At 33.7% G+C, this 6,615-nt stretch overlaps 1 long non-coding RNA gene across 1 annotated transcript; it reads right to left on the bottom strand.

Moving 5' to 3' along the window:
• Window positions 1–790: 790 nt before the first annotated feature.
• LOC126713183 (uncharacterized) lies at window positions 791–2,692 on the bottom strand. The gene is made up of 2 exons (XR_007651296.1): window positions 1,647–2,692; window positions 791–1,258 (listed from the first exon to the last, which is right to left on the bottom strand). It is a non-coding gene; the product is annotated as an uncharacterized LOC126713183 (long non-coding RNA).
• Window positions 2,693–6,615: the final 3,923 nt, after the last annotated feature.

The raw sequence follows: 6,615 nt of genomic DNA, 5'->3' as shown, positions 1-6,615 counted from the left end.
TCATTCTGCATAACAAAAGGTCCCCTACGGTATTATTGCTGAGGATTATAAAGAAGGAAATGCTTTTTCTTTTTTACCACTCTAGTCAATCCAATTACAATGTCATTTCCTAAAGAGTGAAATCGTGATGACCTTAATTAATCCTAAAGGCCTTGCGGAAAGTTTCAACCTCACAATCCAGTATATTCTTCATGTCTTGGTATATTCTTCATCTCATGATCCCTTTTTCTCTTTTTGGCCTAAACTTCATGTCAATACTAATCTTCGTATTCCCAAATCTTTAACTTTTTTCAATACACATGTAAAGACTTATTTTCTTCAGTTAATTTTAATTTGTTACTTGACTATCGGTTCCAAGGCTAGAGCTATATCGCAATCATATTTTATTAAGACAATTGATGACAAACTGTTCATCCAAAAAAAAGTCATATAGCCACACATGCAACAAAGAAAAAATGGGGTTTGAATTGCCAGCAAGGGCACGTTTTTGAATGGTGCTTCACTGGATACAGCAAAGGGTTGCCATAATATACGCAATCAAGATACCAAAAGGACAATGCCTTATTAAGTAGCCAACCATACCACCCTTGTCTTATTAAGTACTCAATTAATTCGACAACAAATTTCATTTGGAACTCATTTGAGGTTTTAATTCAATGTACCTGTACATTTCAAATTGCTTTTTCCGTAAGGGAAAAGTTAACAAGGCCCAATTTTTTTATCTCCTATGACATTGGTGTAAAAATTTTATGGGAATGAATGACTCAATACGAGAGATGACGAGAGAAGCTAGAACCAATTCAGGCCATTGCACATGTACATTGCTCTTGCTCATATAATAATAAAAAACATTTTTGGAGGCTAAATTAGTAAGATACAGCAGGTCCAGGCCACATAAAATTCGAACAAAACAAGAGGACATTGACAAATACAGTGGCTGTCACGCTTTTAGAGTTCAACCGCATTACACCATCAATTAACCGAAAAAGGAAAAAGAAAAACACAAACTCACATGGAGAATGGGGGTAAAATTAAAAATTAAAAATTAAAATTGCTCTTCCAATCACATATTGCAGAACCTTTCGCAGCAAAAATCGGAGACAAAAAAGGGAGGGTCTTTGAGGCTTTGAGGTCACCTGTGGGCTGTGACCAAGGTCTCAATGAACCTTAGGCCATCGAATCTTGGCGCAAATTTCTCCTTTTCCGCCGTCGTATGCGAGTTTTTGGCATAAGATTTCGAAGTTGGCGAAGAGAGACCCTAAAAATTCAAAAAAAATGGATTAGAATTTACCAAACACACACATAGATTTACACAAGAGACAACCAAAAAACCAAAACTAAAACTGGGTATTTGAAGGAAAAGCGAAAAGGTTATGACTTTGCACGAAATTTTCAAAACGAAAGCTTGAACAAATAAAACCCATTAATAAAAAGGGATTTTAGAATACAATGAAAGCGAAATCTCGTATCTTTCTTCATAAACAAATCACAATTGCAAACACAAATTTCATAAGAAAACTAAACAGATAAACAAAACTACAAACTGGGTATTTCAAGGAACAGCGAAAAGAGTCTGAATTGGCATTAAAATTTTTTTTTTTTTTTTTTTTGAAAAAAAAGTTGGAGAATTGTAATTGTAATTGTACCTCGTTGGAGCAAGGATGAAATGAATGGTCACGATCTCCCGCAGTGGAAGATGAGGAGCCAAGAGCCACGGTGGATGCGGCGAGTACTGATGCCACGAGAGTGCAGGAACCCTTCATTTTGCTTTTGCTTTTGCTGTTGCTGTTTTTATGCGCACAGTGACACTGCTATGAACAAACTGTCGGAGCTCCGACGTTGAAAATGGGCGAAACCCGACGAAGCAGCTCGCCGGATCTCGACCACTTGCTTTTTTCCTTTGTCTCAGACTCTGTTTCTGTGAGGCAGGGTAAGAGAGAGGAGAGCAATTGTTGTTTCTTATTTTTGTGTTTCTTTGGTTTGAAGGGTGTGGTGTGGTATGTGGGTAGCGTTTGGTTTTAGTTTTATACCAAAGGGGGGGCCAGGGCTCAGATTCCATAACTCCCCATTTAACGGGATTTAATTTTTTTTTTAGTTCCGGCCTCTCTCAAAAATTAAAATTCTCTTCTTTGTAGTCTGTACGCCTGATTCTCCAGTTCATTCCTCTACAAATAGTCTTCCGCCACGTGTTTTTTTTCCAAAAACAATTACGCATGTTTAAGGGTGTCCACTTATTGGTCTAGGTCGAGTTTGTGCTTAAACCGCACCCAACATGACCAAATCTGGTGAGGAAGAAGTCGACCTGTCCTTAACCAGAGAGGAGCACTAGATAAGCCTTCTATGGGTGGTGGGCGAATCAATCATACTAGAGAAGCAAAAAAAACAACCAAAATCTAGAGAGATCTTGTCAAATTTGATAGATTTCACCAAATTTTGCCAGTTTCGTTGATCAAATTGGGTGCGATCGAGTTTTGGAGGAGTAAACCCACTACTTGACACAGCATCAAATACCACAAACAGTAGATCAAGTGGTGGTCAACTTGGGTCCGATCGGTTAGGCATGTGGGTTAGGTTGGACAAGTCCTCAGACAACACTACTCATTCAATTGTTGTGGTGATTTATTTTCTAGCCCGCAATTTTTATTTTATAATTTTTCAAAAAAAAGAATTTGCATTTGTTTTATGGTTTTTGAAAAAAGTTGAGTGAAATTAAAAACAAATATATCAAGAAAAACACATACATGTACATGAATTTGTGATAGATACCTTATGCGTTAGTGTATATTCTTATGAATTAATGCGCTTTAATATCTATAGTTGATTGTCTTTGAATAGTATTAATATATGACTTTTTATGAATTTTTTGGTGGAAAAAATGAAAGTTGAAAACTTTTAAAAATTTGGTAAATTTTTTTTTTAAAAAAACGTAATGGCTTCTTCTTCCTCATCAATCAAGTGGCCAGAGAAACTGCTTTAGCAACTGGTGCCAGTAGTTCAGTGACTGAAAATACCAATTTTTATAATTACTTTTATGGGACAGACTGTTATAGACAATTTGTTATTTTTATAACGACGTATCACATTTATATTTCACCGACAATCAATTTATATTAAATAATTGTGAAAGTTGGTGCAGAATTCAATTGTCTTCCTAAAATTTGTTTCACTGATGAATCAGAGCGGTTGAAGGGTAAGTGAAGGTGGGCCTACCGTAGAGTATTGCATTTAGTTTAATTTTGGCGTCGCTGTAACATGTGGTGGTGGGGAGTGTTGGTTAGGGAATCTGTGGTGGAATAGAGAGTATAGAATAAAAAGAGAAGATGCTTTGATTGGAACGTAAGGTAAGGTAAAGGCAGTACTTGGGGCAGGTTTGAATTTGGGTTTTCTCTTTTCTCGCTTCGCTCGTCACTCTTCTCTCCTGTTTGCCCAAACTCGATGCCGTTTTACGTCAGTCATTTCAATTTTTCAAAAATTCTCAATTCTCACGCTTTGGTTGGATTCTCAATGCTTTTTTATTTTTTATTTTTCAATTGAGTTGAAAGAAGAGCAGCACCAAATCCCTGACTATTTAATCTCAGCCTTTCTTTTCAGACTATAGACTCTGTGTTGTAAGACTATAGACTATTAAGTGGTGCAAGGGAGACCTGACATATTTTTAACTATACCGTACCATTTTTTTATTTTTTTTAATGACACCTACATACATACATACATACATATATATATATATATATATATATATATAATAAACAATACTGGAACAAAACAAAATATCACATTAATTTTTTTTAACAGGCAAATTCACATATGGATTCATGACCATCTTTAATTTAAATTTATTTATATACTAATTTGGAAATATTGTTAAATTAATATGAATGAATCGCAATAAGTGATTCTTTAAAAAATAATTTGATAAAAAAAAGAGAGGTTTATTACATATTTAGTCTCTAACTTTTATGCTATATGTCAATTTGGTTTCTGACCTTTTAAATATGTCAATTTGGTCTCCAACCTTTTAGTATTGTGTCAAAATGATTTTTTTTTTTTTTCGAAGTGATAGATGAAAAATGCTGACATGTCTAACAACCAAAATAAAATATTATGATTTTTGCCACATAGACTACCATGTCAGCATAACCTTAAATATTCATTGAAAGATAAAATAAAAACAATTCCCAAATAAGTGAGTAAAAGTAACACAAACGTGAAGCAAAATTTGGGATAAAAATTCAAAATCCCTAATCCACAATTGTAGAACCATTGGTTTGCTTTATGTTTTGGTCCAAAGATTAGATAACGGTCAGGCTCAACGGTTTTTGGTCCAAAGATTAGATAACGGTCAGGCTCAACGGTATAATCTCTCTCTCTCTCTCTCTCTCTCTCTCTCTCTCTCTCTCTCTCTCTCTCTCTCTCTCTCTCTCTCTCTCTCTCTCTCTCTCTCTCTCTCTCTCTCTCTCTCTCAGGCTTTTATATCTTCAGTTTGAGCTGGTATTATGATTTTTGGTATAACTTTTTCGATTTTGTCAATCAAATGCTTTAATTTCAACTAATTCCTTTTTCTTCCTAATGGGTTTAGAGATTGTATAAACTTGGGCTGAACATGTCCCTAAATCGTTATAATTTCTTTTACGGTCTCCTTTTTCTTACCATAGACACAGAACAACTTGGTATATTGTATGCTATCATTGTTCTTATTATGCGATTCTTATAAATCTTAGTGCTAAAAATGGTTAAGCAATGTATAGGATGTAATTTGTGGTATAAACAAACTTCATTAACCCTTCACTGGTAGAACTTAACACGAGTAAAGATTAATGGTTGTTTATCATTAATCTTTACTTCTTGTGCGCCATGATTTTTTCTTCATAATGTGTGAAACCAATAAATCTACAAAATTAATATTGTAGATTTGCCTAGAAGTTTAAAACTACACCAAAAATCAATACCAGCTCGAACTGAGAGGGAGGTATTATACTAGCAGGTTGGTGACATCGTCAGCCCTTGGCTCCAATTTCGTAGTCGATTATCGCTATTAGGCATTACCCTCGGCATCACTGGTCACCGTCAAGCCTCACTGTTATCACTAGACCAAAATGTAAAGCAAACCAATTTTTCTACAATTGCAGGTTAGGGATTTTGAAATTTTTATCCCAAATTTTGCTTCACATTCTGTGTTACTTTTCTCACTTAACTGAGAATTGTTTTTCTTTTATCTTTCAATGATTATTTAAGGTTATGTTGACATGGCAGTCTATGTGGCAAAAATATTAATATTTTATTTTGGCCGTTAGACACATCAGTATTTTCTATCCACCATTTAATAGTAAGAACCATTTTGACATAGTACCAAAAGGTTATGGACCAAATTGACACATTTGAAAGGCCAGGGACCAAATTGACGTATAGCGTAAAGGTTAGGGACCAAATATGTAGTTTACCCAAAAAAGAGTCTTGTTAATAAGTACTTTAAGGCTGGTTAACAATCAATTTTAAAAAAAATTTAACACAACTTTTATGAGAAAAAGAAAAAAAATGTCAAAACATTAATTTTTTTTTTCATTAAAACTTTCATAAAATGGTTGACCAACAAATGCCCTTAGGGCATCCATTAATATTTCCCAAAATTAAATTGAATAATATTGAAGACACAACAAAATATCATATTATTTTTTAGATTAACATGCCAACTCATACATAAGTCCATGACAATCTCTAATTAAAAATTTTTCTTATAATAATTTAAAAATATTATTAAATTTTTGTAAATTTTTATTGTGTTCATAGCATTACTCAAAATATTCACAGTCATAGAAAAAATTAATTTTTTTTTGCTGTATAAATATTTTTTTTGATAAATAAAAATAATATGTTAGGAAAAGAATTTAATTTTTTTAAAATAACAAATGGAAAACATGTACTTTGATTATAAATAATGACAGTATGAAAAAAATTATGCAGAATGAGAGTTCAAAAATAAAATAAAATAAAATAAAAACCCTAAGGGTGTGTTTGTTCAGAGGTGAAATAAGGTGGATGGAAAACTTTGGAGAGAAAATAGGAAGGAAAACATTTTTGAGTATGTTTGGTTGGGTGGGAAGGAAGGAAAATAAATGGTAGGGCCTATGTGTTTTCTCCCTAAACCCACCAAAAAGTTTTCTCCTTAAAATTGAGAGAAAACTAGCTCCGTTTGTTTCGCTGGAAAACCTTCTGTAAAGATAGTTTTCCACATTTTCTAGTGTTTGGTAGCACAAAAAAAACCTGGTCAATGGAAAACTATCTTTGGTCAACGGAAAACTCTAATAAAAATAAGGCTTATTTTCTATAAGCTGTTTTCCAATTTTTTTTTTTTGGAAAACAATCTCTCTCTCATACGTTGCATCTCCTATAAATATTATCTTTGTCTATAGCCATGGGAAACATAATTTTTTGGCACCTTCTCTCTCTCATGGCAAGTTTTCTCACTTTTTCTCTCTTCCCTTTGCTTTTTCTCCCCTCACACCCTCACCGTCACTAACTCTAGTTTTTCCTCTTCCCATAGATCTCTCTCTTTGCTTTGAATTTCAAGCTCGATTTTCTTTTTTCTCCAAGAAATTTTCGGTTTGATGGATTCCA

This window comes from Quercus robur, chromosome 2, assembly GCF_932294415.1.
Source record: "Quercus robur chromosome 2, dhQueRobu3.1, whole genome shotgun sequence".
In the NCBI taxonomy this organism is placed as follows: Eukaryota; Viridiplantae; Streptophyta; class Magnoliopsida; order Fagales; family Fagaceae; genus Quercus; species Quercus robur.
This window is presented reverse-complemented; position numbering and strand designations above follow the sequence as displayed.